This window comes from Hylobates moloch, unplaced genomic scaffold (genome assembly GCF_009828535.3).
Source record: "Hylobates moloch isolate HMO894 unplaced genomic scaffold, HMol_V3 SCAFFOLD_21, whole genome shotgun sequence".
NCBI classification, from domain to species: Eukaryota; Metazoa; Chordata; class Mammalia; order Primates; family Hylobatidae; genus Hylobates; species Hylobates moloch.
Genome location: NW_026652296.1, coordinates 1,157,368 through 1,172,975, shown reverse-complemented (window position 1 = coordinate 1,172,975; position 15,608 = coordinate 1,157,368). Strand labels below are relative to the sequence as shown.

The 15,608-nt window shown below is 51.9% G+C and overlaps 1 long non-coding RNA gene across 1 annotated transcript; it reads left to right on the top strand.

Annotated features, from left to right (window-relative positions):
- The first annotated feature begins 402 nt into the window (after positions 1-402).
- On the top strand, positions 403-14,495 carry LOC116460826 (uncharacterized). The gene is made up of 8 exons (XR_004245923.2): positions 403-640; positions 3,615-3,748; positions 8,926-9,043; positions 9,249-9,458; positions 9,671-9,886; positions 10,099-10,367; positions 11,127-11,215; positions 12,233-14,495. It is a non-coding gene; the product is annotated as an uncharacterized LOC116460826 (long non-coding RNA).
- Positions 14,496-15,608: the final 1,113 nt, after the last annotated feature.

The following is a 15,608-nucleotide window of genomic DNA, read 5'->3' as shown; positions in this document are numbered from 1 at the left end:
GGGCATGGGTCCTGGACAACTCCTGTCTGGTGGAGTGCTGGCTCTGCAGTGAGGATGTGACCTTGGGGAGCTGGGAAGATTGAAGAGCTCATTTTTGAACCTCATTCCTTTCTTGGTTTCCTCATCTGTAAAGGGGTCATGTTACTAGGGTCTGGTGTAAACTCTGGCCCCTTGGTCGGCACTCAGCTTCACAGGGGTTGTCTCGGTCCCCAGCTCTCGGGTGCCCCAGCTGGTGAGAGGGCACTGCGCCAGGCGCAGCAGCTCTGCGAGGACAGTGACCCAGGACACCTACCCTTCTCTGCAGCTCAGCCCCTGAATTCGCACCATAAATTTCAGTGAAGTCATCTGAAGATCTCACTTGGTTCTTTCTCCTTCCAGAGGCGGGTGGGTGGGAGGCCCAGCTCCCCTTTCAGAGAGGGCCTTCCTCACGTGCTACCCTGTCCAGCCCCACACCGTTTTCGGTGACAGGCCTGGACAGATCCCTGGGTTCAGAGCCCACCCCACTGGAAGTACAGGAGACTGAGTCAGAGGCCAGTCAGGCCGGATGAGATCAACAGTGATTTGCCTCCAAGCCCTGATTCCTCCCTGAGGAATGCTCCTGAGAAAACGCTGGCTCGCACTCACAGCTGGAGGCTTAAAGGTTGGTCTAGCGCTGACCGTGTGGACCCACGTGCTTCTGTCTGGAAAAGCCCCACAAGCCCCGCCCCATAAGGCCCCGCCCCTCTTAGCTCCGCCCACAAGGCTGCTTCCCAGCTCCGCCCATCCCGCGTCTGTACCCTACAGGCTCTGCCTGTTTCCACCCCACCGCTTCTCCCACCCACTCTAAGGACCCGCTCCTTCCCGCCCCCGCCCCCAAAGCCGCTCCTCTCCGGGCCCCCGACCCCGCAGGCACCGACTATTCTCAGCCTCGCCCCTCGAGGCCCAGCCCCGCGGCTTCCCGCCGGGGATTGCGGATGCGCCTCTGACCCTCCGGTCCCGGTTCTGGACTCAGGTCCCACACCCCCCGCCCCGCCCCCAGACCCCACCGCACCCCAGAGCCTGCAGCAGGCGCCGCGCAGGCCGCCGGGCTCCTCCGGGTGGGCCGAGCTCGGGCGTTTGGAGCCGCGCGCCCACCGACCCCTCCCACGGGCGGCGGGGGGAGAGCCCGCCCAGAGGCGCAGCGGAGCCGGTGGTGTTCCCCGCCCTCCCAGGGGGCCGCGGGCCCGGGGGCAGCAGCGGGGCGCCGGGCGGAGGGAGGCCTGGCGGGAACGGGCGCCCCCTTCGCACCCACAGCCGTGGAACGCCGAGGTCTCAGCTCCCCCACGGCGCGCGCCCCGAGACCCCGCAAGGGCAGTGCTGGGGACGCGGGGCCGAGACTCGAGGACGCCCGAGGCCGGGACGGGGGGTGGGGGCGTCCCCCAGGCTCCCGGGTCCCAGTGCAGAGGCTCGCGGTCAGGAGATTAGGTGGATGGGTGAAGGGGAAAAGCGCGGTTCTAGCTGCCTGCTCAGGCTTGGGGCTATGTGAACGTCGGGGTTTGCCCCTCGACCCCCCACCAGAACGCAGCTACTTCTCAGCAGAGAGGAGCTTGGGGCAGCCCACTCCCCGCAGAGGAAGGGAGGGGCCCGCTCCACGGAGGGCCTGGGGGGCTGGAGGGACAGGCACCCCCATGCCAGGCAGGACCCGAGGGGTCGGTACAGGGCACAGGGAGAGGGGCCTGGGGGAAGCTGTTGACCCCGTGATCCTTTTTACAAACTTGTAAATCAGAGAGAAATTAATTCAGATGCTGCAATTTTTTTCTGATAAACCTCGAAACATGTAAATATCAAACTCTCTTCCTTCAGTCACTAAAACAAATGGAAAACACATTTATTAGCATAGAGATGAGTTTAATCAAATCAGCCTGAGTGCAAATTAGCCACAGGAAATGCAATGAGCTGGGAATTAATTAGCAGCGTAATGATGATAAGGTGGCCTGCTGACTGCCTGGAGGCCGCCTCTCCCCATGGTCGCCGGGCTCCTGGCAGCTCAGCTTTTCCTTTGCAAGAGGCCCTGAGCGGGGACCACTGGGCAGCCCCCTGGACCCCTTGGGAGCTGCAGAGGAGAGGCTTCAGGGGGATGCCTCCCTTGGGGGGCAGGTCTGTGTGTTCTAGGGGAGCCCAGCCTACCCTCCCCCGGGGTGCTCATGGCTTCCTCTCTAGCGGGCCAGGGATGGGGAATGAGGCCTTGGGATAGTTTGAGGCCTTCGGGACCCCAGGAGAGGGCCTGGTCCCAGGGCAGCCCAGCCCAGAGGGGGCTGGCCTGCTCTGAAGGAGAAGACTTCCCAATGTAGAGGCCCCAGTGGCCCTGGGTCCCAGCTGGGGGTAGACTTTGGTGACAGGCAGCACCCACCTGAACTGGAGGGGCCTCGTCGAGGGTCCTAAATGATACTACAAATGAGACATGCATTTCAAATCTGAGGGCAAGGCTCGGACCCTGGGCCCTGGCACGTGGGACTCTGGAATCCACCTGAGTGCCCATTCCTGCAGGAATTCCTGAGATTGCTTGGCACCTTGTGGGTTGTGGCTGGTACTGAGGTGGGCAGTTGAAATGTCCCCCAGGACTGGTCAGCTACCTTCCCAGTTGGGCTGGATCCCCAAGTGTTCACAGGGCTCTCGGGAGGACCTGGGTGGCCTTGTGCACCCTGGGGGCTGTTGGTCCAAGGGTGCAGGGGCTCCCTGGAGGTCGGGGGTTCTCCCTGGGGCCAGCTGCAGCCCCGCGTTGTGCCCTCCCCTCCCTGCACAGGCTGGACACACAGGGACACTTCCTCCCCGGAGGCTTCTCCAGTCCCCAGGAATCTGTCCCACACCTGTCATCAGGAAACTTTAGAAGATCAGGACTTTTTTCTGGAGCTGCATTTTGCACGGTTTCCTCTTTTTAAGGGAGGAGGCTCGGAGTCTCCGGTCACATCTGATTTCCCTGAAGCCTCTGCAGGGGGCCACCCCCACAGAGTTTTATATGCTAACAGTTCTTAAATTCGGAGTCCTGTGGGAAGGTGGGAAAGTTGGGTATATACATCTTTTTAATGGTTTTTTGTTGTTTTGTTTTTGGTCTACTCAAAAAGTCATTGGTACCTAGGTAACACATTTAAAGAAAGGCACACTTTGTGGCTGGGCACGGTGGCTTACACCTGCAATCCTGCAATTTTGGGAGGCCGAGGCGGGCCAATCTCGCTTGAGCCCAGGAATTTGAGACCAGACAGCGTAACATAGTGAGACCGCATCTCTACAAAGGAAAAAAAAAGTTAGCCAGGCATGGTGGTGCGCACCTGTGGACCCAGCCACTTGGGAGGCTCAGGTGGGAGAATCACTTGTACCCAGGTGGTTGAGGCTTCAGTGAGCCATGATCACGCTACTGCTCTGCAGCCTGGGTGAGCGTGAGACCCCGTCTCAAAATAATAAAATAAAGCCACATTTTGAGAACAGAAGATGTTTCTGAGTTTCACATTTTGCCATATCCCGTGGACAGCTTATAGTGGGACCCCAGGGCAGATATTGAAGTTTGATGTAACTTGTGAATGGCTTAAAAAGTGGTAATTTCTTGGGATCAGAACGCTGATTAAGGCAAGGCTGGGAGGAGTCATCTTTCTCTTCCACAGTGTCCACTGGGGCAGTTCAACCCTGTCTGCGGGACCCATCTCCAAGACGTGAGTTGGCACAGCCATCAGTTCGTCTCCATGGATGTCTCCACGGGCAACCTGAGCTCCCACGTGGCATGGTGATGGTTCCGAAAGTGAGTGTTCCAGGAGACAAGAAGTGCCAGTTCCTTAAGGCCTGGGCCTGTAGTGAAATATGCATAACACAATATACCTTATTAGCCATTTTAAGTGGTATTGAGTCTGTTCATAATGTTGTGCGGTCATCACAAATGTCCACCTCCAGAACTCCAGAAGTTTCATCTTGTAAAACTGAAACTCTGTCCAAATTAAACAACTCCCATCCCCCCTCCCTCAAGCCTCGGCACCCACCGTTCTACTTTCTGTCTATGAATTTGACTGAGTACCTCACACCAGTGGAATCATATAGGATTCGCCTTTTTGCGACTGTCTTATTTCACTTTGTATCAAGTCCTCAAATTTCATCCACGTTGTAGCATGGGCAAATCTCCTTCCTTTTTAAAGGCAGAATAATATTCCATTGCGTGGATAGACCACATTTTGTATAGTCATTCATCCTTCAGTGGATATGGGGTTCATATTAGCTGTTATGAACCGTGCTGCTATGAACATGGGTTCACAGCATGCCCATCTGCTATAGGTTATCTTTGAGACCCTGCTTTCAATTCTTTTGGGGGTGCACTCAGAAGTGGAATGGCTGGATCACATGGTCATTCTATTCTGAGTTTTTTGAGGGAGTGCCATCCTGTTTTCCACAGTGGTGGCACCATTTTACACCCCCACCAGCCGTGCACGGGTTCCAGTTTCTCCACATCCTCACCAACATTTGTTATTTTCGGTTTTTTCTCACAGTAGCCACCCCAGTGGGTGTGAGGCGCATCGCACTGTGGATCTGATTTGCATTTTCCTCGTGATTAGCGATGTTTCGTGTGCTTACTGGCCATGTGTATGTGTTCTTTGGAGAAATGTTTATCCAAGTCCTTTGCCCATTTCCGAATTAGGTTTTTTGTTGTTGCTGAGTTTTAGAAGTCCTCTGTATATTATGGATATCAATCCCTTATCAGATATATGATTTGCAAATCTTTTCTCCCATTTTCTGGGTTGCCTTTTTTCCCTGTTAATATTGTCTTTTGGCTGGGCATGTTCACTCTGCCTGTAATCCCAGCGCTTTGGGAGGCCGAGGCAGGAGGATCACTTGAGGGTCAACAACCTGGGCAACATAGTGAGACCCTGTCTCTACAAAGACATAAGATAAACAACAGCCTGGCACAGTGCTCCCTGCCTGTAGTCCTAGCTACTTGGGAGGCTGAGGTGTGATGATCACTTGAGCCTAGGAGTTTAAGGTTGCAGTGAGCTGTAATCATGCCACTGTAATTGTGCCACTGCACTCCAGCCTGGGCAACAGAGCGAGACCCTTGTTCTTAAAAAAATAGTCTTTTGTTACACAAAATATTTACTTTTTATGAAGCCCAATTTGTCTGTTTTTTCTTTTGTTGCCTGTGCCTTTGATGTTGTATCCAAGAAATCATTGCCAAATCCAATATCATGAAGCTTTTGCCCTGTGTTTGTCTTAGTTCATTTGTGTTGCTATAAAGGAATACCTGAGGCTGGGTCACTTATAGAGAAGAGAGATCTGTTTGGCTCATGGTTCCACAGGCTGCACAGGAAGCATGGCACCAGCATCTTCTTCTGGCAAGGGCCTCAGGAAGCTTCCACTCATGGTGGAAGGTGAAGGGGAAGCAAAGGAGCCAGTGCACAGAGATCAGACAGCAAGAGCATTGGAGCAAGAGAGGGGAGCAGGTTCTTTTCAACAATCAGTTCCTGTGGGAACTAAGAGTGAGAACTCACTCCCCCGAGAATAGCACCAAACTGTGAATGATCCGCCCCACAACCCAAATACCTTCAACCAGGCCCCACCTCTGACACTGGGGATCAGATCTCCACAGGAGGAGGCTTGGCGGGGCCAAACCAACCAAATCCAACCACAGCAGTTTTCTTCTAAAAGTTTGTTTATGTTGAACATTTAGGCCTTTGATCCAGTTAGTTAGTTTTTGTATATCTTGTTGGGTAAGGGTCCAACTTCATTCTTTTTCATGTGGATGTCCAGTTTTCTCAGAAACACTTGTTGAAAGGACTGTCCTTTCCCCATCAAATGGTCTTGGCACCATTGTAAAAAAATCATTTAACCATGTATGTGAGTGTTTATTTCTGGGCTCTCCATTCTATTTTATTTGGTCTATATGTATGATTTTATGTCAGTACCATATTATTTTGATTACTGTAGCTTTGTAGCAAGTTTTGAAATCAGGAAGTGTGAGTTCTCCAGCTCTGTTTTTTTTTCTTTTTCAAGGTTGCTTCAGTTATTCAGTGTTCCTTGAGATTCCATACAAATTTTAGCATGGGTTTTTCTATTTCTGCAAAATACGTCACTGAGATTTTGATAGGGATTACATTAAATCTGTAGATTGCTTTGAATAGTATTGCCATTCTCACAATATTAAGTAAATACATGAACGTGGGATGTCTTTCTATTTATTTATCTCTTCTTTAATTTCTTTCAGCAATATTTTGTAGTTTTTATTGTATGTCTTTCATCTCTTTGGTTAGATTAGGTTAATTCCTAGTATTTTATTCTTTTTTATGCGATTATATGTGGAATTGTTTTCTTAATTTCCTTTTCAGATTGCTTGTTAGTGTATAGAAATACAACTGATTTTTATCTGTTGACTTTCCATCTTGTTACTTTGCTGAATTCATTTATTAGTTCTTGCATTTTTTGTGTGTGTCATATTTAGTGTATTTTACATCTGCAAACAGGGACTTTTTTTAAGTTCTTTCTTTCTAATTTGGATGCCATTTATTTTTCTTGTCTAATCACTCTGGATAAGACTTCCAGTACTATGTCAAATAGAAGTAGTGAAAGCAGGCATCCTTCCCTTGTTCCTGATATTAGACAAAAAGCTTTCAGTATTTCACCACTGAATATGATGTTCTTTGTGGGTTTCTGATATATGTATTTCATTATGTTGATGTAGTTTCATTATATGAACATAGTTTCATTCATTCATTCATAGTTTCATTATGTTGACATAGTTTCATAGTTTGTTGAATGGTTTTTATCATGAAAGGATATTGGCTTTTGTCAAATGCTTCTTCTGCATCAATTAAGATGATCATGTGGTTTTTTTCCTTCATTCTGTTAATGCATATTACATTGATTGATTTTCATATGCTGAACCATCCTTGCATTCCAGGAATAAATCCCATTTGGTCCTGGGGCATAATCCTTTTAATATACTGCTGAATTTGATTTGCTGGTATTTTATTGAGGATTTTTGCATCAATGTTTATTAAAAATATTGGTCTGTATTTCATACCATTGTGATCAGAGAAGTTATTTTGTATGATATCTATCTTTTTAAGATCTATTGAAATTTAATTTGTAAACTAACATAGTCTATCCTAGAAATTGTTTCATGTGCACTTAAGGATGTGTAAGCTGTTGCTGTTGGGTAGAATGTTCTGTATATGTCTGTTATATCTTGTAGGTTTATTGTGTTGTTTAACTCTGTTTCCTTATTTATCTTTTGTATGATTATTCTATCTATTATAGAGAGAGGATATTGAGGTCTCTAACTGTTACTGTATTAATAGAACTGTCTATTTCTTCCTTCAACTCTGTCAGTTTTTTGCTTCATACATTTTGATTATCTGTTGTTAGATGTATAAATGTTTATAATCATTATATCTTCTTGCTGTGTTGAACCTTTTATTAATATATGATGCCCTTGTCTTTGCTCTTGTCTCTTTTTAAATTTTAAACTCTATTTTGTTGGATATTACTATAGCTACCCCTATTCTGTTTGGTTGCTATTTGCATGGAATATCTTTTCCATCTTTTTACTTTCAATCTATTTGTGTCTTTGGATCTAGAGTGAGTCTTTTGAAGATAGCATATAGTTGGATCGTATGTTTTTATTCGTTCTTTCAATCTCTGTCTTTTGACTGGAGTCGAACCCATTTACACTTAAAGTAATTACTGATGAGGAAGGACTGGCTTCTGTCATTTTGCTATGTTTTCTATATGCCTTAGAGTTTTTGTCCTGTATTTCCTACATTAGTGTCTTTTGTGTTTAGTTCATATTTTAGTGAAATGTTTAAATTTTTCATTTCGTTTTGTATACAGTCTATAGCTATTTTCCTTGTGGTTACCATGGCATTACATTTAGCATATTAAATTTCTAATTTGGATTCATAGCAGCTTAACTTTGATAACATACACAAACTCTGCTTCTTTATAGCTCTGTCCCTACCCTTTTCAGTTGTTAATGTCACAAATTAAATCTAAACTAATAATTCTTTTAAGTGCATTAGTCTCTTAAATTATGTAGAAAACAAAATGTGGAATTACAAACCAATTTTACAGTAGTGCTAGTTTTGACTAATCACTTTTTAAAAAAGTATTAGTATCTTAAATCATATAGGAAACAAAATTGCAGTTACAAACCACTGTGGCAATAATGCTAACTTTTATAATTGGCCAAGTATTTGTTTTTATTGAGACCTTTATTTCTTCATACAGCTTCTAGTTACTGTCTAGTGTCCTTTATTTCATCTTGCAGGACTCCCTTTAGCATTTCTTACATGTAAGGTCTAGTGATAACAAACTCCCTCAGCTTTTGTTTATCTGAGAATGTCTTAGTTTCTCCCTGACTCTTGAAAGATGGTTTTGCCAGCTATAGGATTCTTGTTTGTTTGTTTTAAATTTTATTTTAGCACTTGGAATATATTGGCCCACTGCCATCTGGCCTCCAAAGTTTCTGATGAAAAACTGGCTCGCAATCTAATAGAGGATCCTTTGTATGTGACAAATTTCTTCTCTCTTGGTGCTTTCAAGATTCCAGAGTCCTCCTGGAGGTGGAGTGTGGAGGGCACACGTGGGTGCACACAGTGGGCCACCCAGACCCCTCTCAGCACAGGGGTTTGCTAGCAGCTCACAGCTGAGTCTCTTTCCCAGGGCCATCCCTCCTTAGGGTCAGCCTCCATCCCAGGATATGGAGCCCTGCCCCCTACCTCAACTGGGACAACCCTCTCCCCCGCCCCGCCCTCCAACAAAGGGTAGTGCCAGAAAGAACCTCCCTATACTGGATTGAATGGTGTCCACCAAAATCGATGAGCTTCCCAGAACTTCGGAATGTGACCTTATTAGGAAATAAGGCCTTTGAAGATGTACTTAGTTAAGATGTTGTACTGAAGTGTATGGGCCCTGATCCAGTCCCTGTTGTCCTTATAGAGAGACAAGAGAGACACAGCCACAGAGGACGAGGCCATATGAGATGGAGGCAGAGACTGGAGAGATGCAGCCACAAGCACAAGCCAAGGATGCGCGGGGCCACCAGGAGCTGGGGGAGGTGAGGAACAGATTCTCAGAGAGCCTGCAGAGGGAACCAGCCTACCAACACCTTGGTGCTGGGCTTCTGGCCTCAGAACTCAGACAGTGAATCTGTGTTGTTTGAAGCCTCCTAGTTTGGTCCTTGGTTACAGCAGCCCCAGAACACTCAGTCCCCAGCAGCCCCTGCAGCAAATCTCAGTGTCTCTCCCCCCATCTGTTTGTAGGGGCCCCATCAATGAACAAATTTAGACAACTCTTCCTGGAGTTTTGCATTAAAGACAAGAAGCTGGGGGCACAGCGAGGGGGACATGAGGTCAAGGGGCTGCTGCTTTGTTAGGTAGGGGAGATTGAGCATGTTTGAATCCTGATGGGCATGGACAAGCAGCAGGAGCATCTGATGGCACAGCAACCAGGGGGCCACCCCTTAAGGACAGGTGGGCCGGCTTGCCTTGGAGCATGGGTGCTTGCTCACAGGCTGGGGGCAAGGCACAGATGCGGGAGGCACAGACGCGGTGGTGGGAGCAGCTGGGTCCATCTTCTCCCAGCTCTGGGCACAGGTGGGAGGCGCGGTGCGTGCTTTCCCTGCAGGCTTCCTGTGCTTTGCCCCAAACCATCTCCCCAGGTCTGAGTTCCTCTGCTGGTCCAGGAGGGTCTCAGTGTGGTGGGACAAACTCGTTCCATTGGTGGATGGAGACACAGTGCGGACAGAGGCTGCAAGCATCGGAGGGCGTGTCCATGTGGCAGTGTTGGTGTCATGGCCATAAGCTTGGCACTTCCTACAGACTCCGGCCTTGCATTTTCAGCAGCTGAAGCTGTTCACCGCATCCTTCTCACGGGAGTTTTGGGAGCATAACCAGTTGAGGTATGCTTAAGAGCCTTAGGGTGAGGACCAGCACGCCCACCCTCCTGGTGTCCCATGCAAAGCTGCTGGAGGGGCTGCTGTGGCTGAAATCTGAGCTCTGGGTGGTGCCTGCAGGAGCCTGAACAGCTCCAGAGGGAGCCCCATTCCACTTGGCCCCTTTTCCTTACGGCAGATTCAGCTTCCCTGGGGTGAAATCGATGGGCCTTTCCCAGTTCTCTCCAGGAGTACGGAATTTCCCTCTTGTTTCTGCCCACCTGAGGGGCTGCACTTGGACCCTGCCATGGGAAGAGATCTGTGCCTCTCTGCCTCCTGGGGGACCCCTCCTTGTGTGAGTCCCCTCTGAAGCCCTGCAGAACCTGGTCTGGGTCCTGAACAGTCCTGCCGAGGCCTGGCCTGTTGGACACAGATGCTCAAAATCTCCTCAGAGCACGCTGGCCCCTGTGGAGTGGCTCCTGTTCCTGGCGGGCTGAAGTGAATGAGGGTGAGTGATTCCTTTAAGCATTCTTTGTGTGCTGGGCACAGGGCCAGGGGCTCAGGAACCAGGCGTGGGAAACACATGCATGGTCATGGCTTCAAAGGCCGAGCTCACCATATGTGGTCACACACGGACAAGGGGGTCACTGACCTGGGAAGGCTGTGAGGGGCACTGGTCAGGGCGGGAAGGCCTTCCTAGAGGAAGTGATGCAGCTGAGGGTCAAGTGAGAAGAAGGTAAGGAGCGCCGTTCCTCTTCTTGGGATCTTGGGCTGGCTGTGTCCCCAGCTTTAGCAGAATAAGGTGCCATCTATGGATGTGGTGCTGTGTGGTCTCATGTAGCCCCATCCACGGCCTGACCTTCCTGAAATTCATAAACCCTGAGCCACAGATGTCACATGTGTCTAAGATCACTGGACAGAATTAGCATGCCTCAATGAAAATGAACTACGTCCCCAAGTAATGGCACCATTGCAGTTAAACTTAGGCAATTTCAGAAATAACGGCAGATAAAGGGCTAGAGACGTAGAAACCGTGGCTGGCACGAGGGAGGAGCTTAGTGAGCCATGGGATGAAGGAATGTGGTGCCTGCAGGAACCCGAGTGGCCAGGAGCCCTGCTCTTCCCACCGTGGGACTCCTGTGGCCTCCCCACCACTCCCGCCTCCTCCTGGGGCTCCTCTAGCCCCTCTAGTTGGGAGAGGTCATCCCCCGACAGAGACACAAAGTATCGAAAAGCCAAGCGTGCTTTTGTTTCCTGTTTCCTTCAGGTGTTTCTCTGATCCGTAAGAGCCTCCTGCCCATTCATCCATCAACAGCCTCTGGGGACACCTTCCGCAGCAGGAATCACTGGTGTTGGGTACTGAGTTTGAATTTCTGTGCCCACCTCTGCGCTGGCACGAAGGGGCTGGCTATATGGAAGCAGGATGTGGGGCCCTTGCCTTAAAGACCCCAGAGGCTGGCTGAAGGGATAAAACTCACACCCCCAAAATTGAGAGAAAACGTCAAGGGAGGTGCCTGTGTGCACCGCGGCAGCACCTCTCTCTCTGGGCTTCAGCACCAGGGAGGCGGACAGCTCCACGCACTGTGGCCGCCACCGCCCATCCAGGACTCCAGCCCTCCCGGCATCGGCATCGCTTTGCTTGGCTGTCAGGGGAGGAGAGCGGCTGCTGCTGTGCACGGGTGCTCGGGGGCTGTGGGGGGTGGGGTGCAGAGGAGGCACCACCCTGCCTGGGGCCATCACCAACCAATGGGGATGGGAGTGGGCAGATAAATGCCCCAGCCTCCCCAGCGTCGGTGGACAGTTTGGAAGTGCGTTCTCCGTGGTGTCCCAGAGGGCCCCCAGCAGGCCTGAGCCCCAGCTCTTGTGAAACGGCCCTCCATGGGCTGCTGTCTCTTCCTGTCTCACTGTGCGCTCCGTCCCTCACTTCAGCTTCCTGGTCTCACATCCCAAACACACTAGCTTCGTCCAAGTCCTTATCTCCACCAGGGCTTCCATTTGGGGTGCCTAGAAAAGGAGAGAGCATATAATCAATGCCAGGGTGGGTGGGGGGACACCCAGAGCCATGAGGTCCCAAGGAGAGGGCAATGGCAGGGTGGCCCGTGAGGCAGGTGGTCTGGGCCCAATCCCCGGCTCAGGATGGACAGAAGGCAGGAACAGCCTCTGAGGGGGCTGGTGACGGTGTGAGCTGGCCCAGCAGTGGGTGGGCTTGAGTCCATGGGTGCCACAGGGACCGTCAAGCAGGCTGGAGAGGGTGGCGAGCGGGCCCCAGTGGGAAAACCAGGCATGGTACTGAGGCGGGCGGGTAAGGTCAGCGCTACACTCCTCCTCCTCCCGGTCGGACTCTCACGCGGATCTCTCCTTCTGGCTGTGCAGGTTGATCTATGAACACGAGACACAGAAACACCAGCTGGAGGAACCCATGAGGCCCAGCGGGTGAGGTTATCCACAGAATAGGCACGCCGCCCTAGTCCATGGCTCACTGAGTGCCCGGACCAGGGCTTCAGGGGGGTTCCAGCCAAGGCTTTGTGAACCGGATCCTGGGTCACTGAGTACCCAGACTGGGCTCAGGAGGTTCTGGCTGAGGTTTTGTGAACTGGATCCTCCTCTTTGCATTTCAAACAGCAGGAACCAGCTTAGTCCATGGGCCACTGAGTGCCCGCACCAGGGCCCCGGGGCTTTCTGACAGCAGAACAACAGGAGTCATCCAAACCCTGGAGTGCAGAGGGCAGGACGGGAGAGGCCTTTGCTCCCCCACGGCAGGCCAGGGAGGTGGACAGGCTGGGAGCCTGAAGCCTGAGCAGCCGGAGGCTCGCTCGTTCTCCCGTGGTCACTGTGTTCTCGGATCCTCAACATGAGGCCAATTGTCCCACGGGGCGGTGCCTGGTGGGTGTGGTGTCTTGGTGGCAGCCACTGCCTGGCTGTTCTCAGGACCCCAATCCCAGGTGAAGGCTGCAGTCCTCTTGCTGTGTGTGTGGACGATTCAGCTCCGTGGGTGGCCACCTTGCCATGGGGCCACAGCAGCCGTTCCAGAGGCTCCCCCAGTGCCCTCCTCGCCCAGGGTGGGGGTGCTTCCGGGTGTGGCCCAGCTGAGGAGTCTCACCTGCAGGAAAGGTGGCACGTGACGGCTTGCTGGCCTGCGAAGTCTGCCTGGTGGCCATGGCTCAGGGGCCTGTGTCTCCTGGACGCCCCCAGCGGGGCCTCTCTTGAAGAGACTTTGTGCTCCTGCCAGGAGAAGACAGCCCTAACAGCTGCCTCCTGGGCCGTTTCCAAACATTCGTGTGCCAGGTCAGAGAGCACCAGTTCCTTGCCCTTTTGGGTGGTTCCCAACGTGTGGGGTTGGGGCCCTGGCAGCTTCGAACCACCAGCTCCCTTTCACTGAGGCGTTCCTCATCACCAAGCCTCAGCCAGAGATGTTAAACTGGAAAAACAATCACGGACGCCCGGAGGGGAAGCAGCTTCTGGTCTGGGGACAGTCATGAGCACTGCATACAGCTGCCCGTGTCCCTTCTTGGTGCCTGGCGGGTATCAGGGCTCACTCTTGGCCTGGCCACACCTACCGCCTCTCAGGCCCACGCCTCTTCCCGGAAGACACCTGGAGGCTTGAACACCAGCTCACACCCCTTCCCGAAGAAACCTGGAGGCTCCGACACCGGCCCACGCTCCTTCCCGAAGAAACCTGGAGGCTTGGACGCTGGCCCATACCCATTTTTGGACACTGGGGGCTTCAACATGTGTGGCGTCAGCTCCTCAGCTCTCTCTTCCCTCAGCATCCCACTGACCCGAAATTCCAGGAGATCCCAAGATGGGCCAAAAACAAAACAAGAAAACAACAAAAACACCCTCTGCAGAAAGTAGAGAGAGGAGGCTCAGGGTGAAGGTGTGAAGTGCTGTGCCCGGCACAAAGCTCACCCAGACAGAGCGGCTCCTTCCCATCTGAAGCTCCCATTTTCCTACAGAAATGAGTTCCGACATGCACTCCACCGCTGCTCTCTCTCCACTTTGCAAAGCAGGAACTCATGATGTCTGATGAGAATCCACTCTGCTCTGGTCTGAGCTGGGACAATCTTCGTTTGTCCTCTGCCTGTCCAACCCAGCCCTCGCCTGCAGGGCATCTCAGAGCCCAGGACCTTCCTGGACGCTCCGCTGAGCCCAGAGCCACTTGGATCTCAGGAACAGCAGAGGGAGGGTGGCCACAGGGTCTTAGCACCGAACCAACAAGTCCGAGGCTGGACATCTGAGCAGCGGGCGGTTGACAGGGTCCATGGGCTGACCCCGCGGGCAGAGGACAGGGGTCTCTGCCTCACCCACTTCCACTGTCCTCGGGTGCACCTGGCCAAGGCCGTCAGCAAACCGAGCCAGGCCTGTGTCCTGGTCCCCTCATGGGCTCATGGTGGTCCTGCCACCCTGCGAGAACACCCCCGTGCGTGCTGCCTGCAGCTCCCAGCCGCGAACGGCAGAGGCCCAGTCCCGTCGTCACACCCTCATCCCGCCTGGCTTTGCAGCGACGTCACCTTTGCCTGGCAACATTCAGGCGGGGCTGCTCAGGCCTGCTGATTCCATCATTTAAAGACGCCCATTTCTTCTAAGCCAGGGATTTTATGACTCTAAGGATTAGAAGCTGTTATCCCAACCAACCCTGGAGCACTCTATTCTGATTTTATGGTAAGCTTCACTAATAAACTGTTTAAAACATATGCTAATTGTGTTTGTTGTATTCTTTAATTATCATATGTATCATTAAGGATGTGCTTCTCTTGGAATCCGAGGGCCTTGCAGCCTCTCCCCGCCGTGTGTGCATGCGTGCACATGTCTGTGTCTCCATGCGTGCCTGTCTGTGTGTGTGTGTGTGTGTGTGTGTTCTAGTACACAGAACATTTACCTTTTACAAATTAGAAGAAACATCTGTGGGAGCCTGTGGTCAGTTCGGCCTTCATTTAAAGTGAGGATTTAGACAATCTCTGAGCTTTGCCACCGCTGGAAGCAGAGGCAGGAAACGACCGGATAAAACAGAACGATGCGGAGTTTCCTCCTGTCATTTATTTTGAGTCTGACTACAGATCATTATTTCTCGTTTTGGATTTCAGACAGTTTGAAATGCAAGTCTAGCTGCTCAACCAGGGGTCTCCAGAAAGAGGTGCCCAGCTATCACTCAAGGGGCTGTGGGAGTCCAGGATGGTGGGAGCCGCTAGGAGCTCTGGGATTGCCTGTGAGGCTGCACGGAGACAGGAGTTTAAGATGAATGAAGCACCCCGGCCTTGCCCTCTGGGAAAGCGCCGTGTTTAAGGCTCCCCTGGTCCTCTCCCGGGTGCCCCGGACCCCTCCCAAGGGCTGCTGTCCCTCTCACCGAGAGCCCCTTTGCCTCCGACTGCACCCCTGTGGCACCTGGTCACCTGCGTTCACGTCTGCAGGTCGGCCTCTCTGGGGTGACCCACACAGCATCCTGCCTCACTTCAGTACAGTGTTTCCATTCAGACCAGATGTCCAGCCAAGAACGTTCTGCTCCCAGGTAAGACATGTGCACCTGCCTCATCACCGTGGGCCACTGCAGGGCCTGGCAGGAGCGGAGGGTCCTGGCACTGCTCAGGGAGGGTCCTGGGGCCTGCAGCTCACGTGGTCCTTACCAGAATCAGGCCCTGGCCCTGCAGACTGGCCAAAAACAGGGCCCAAGCCAAGCTGCGTTCCCGTGGGTGGACGTCCACTTATTAAGAAGGCCTGTGTCCACAGGAGGCATGATTCTGGGCGTGTGTGA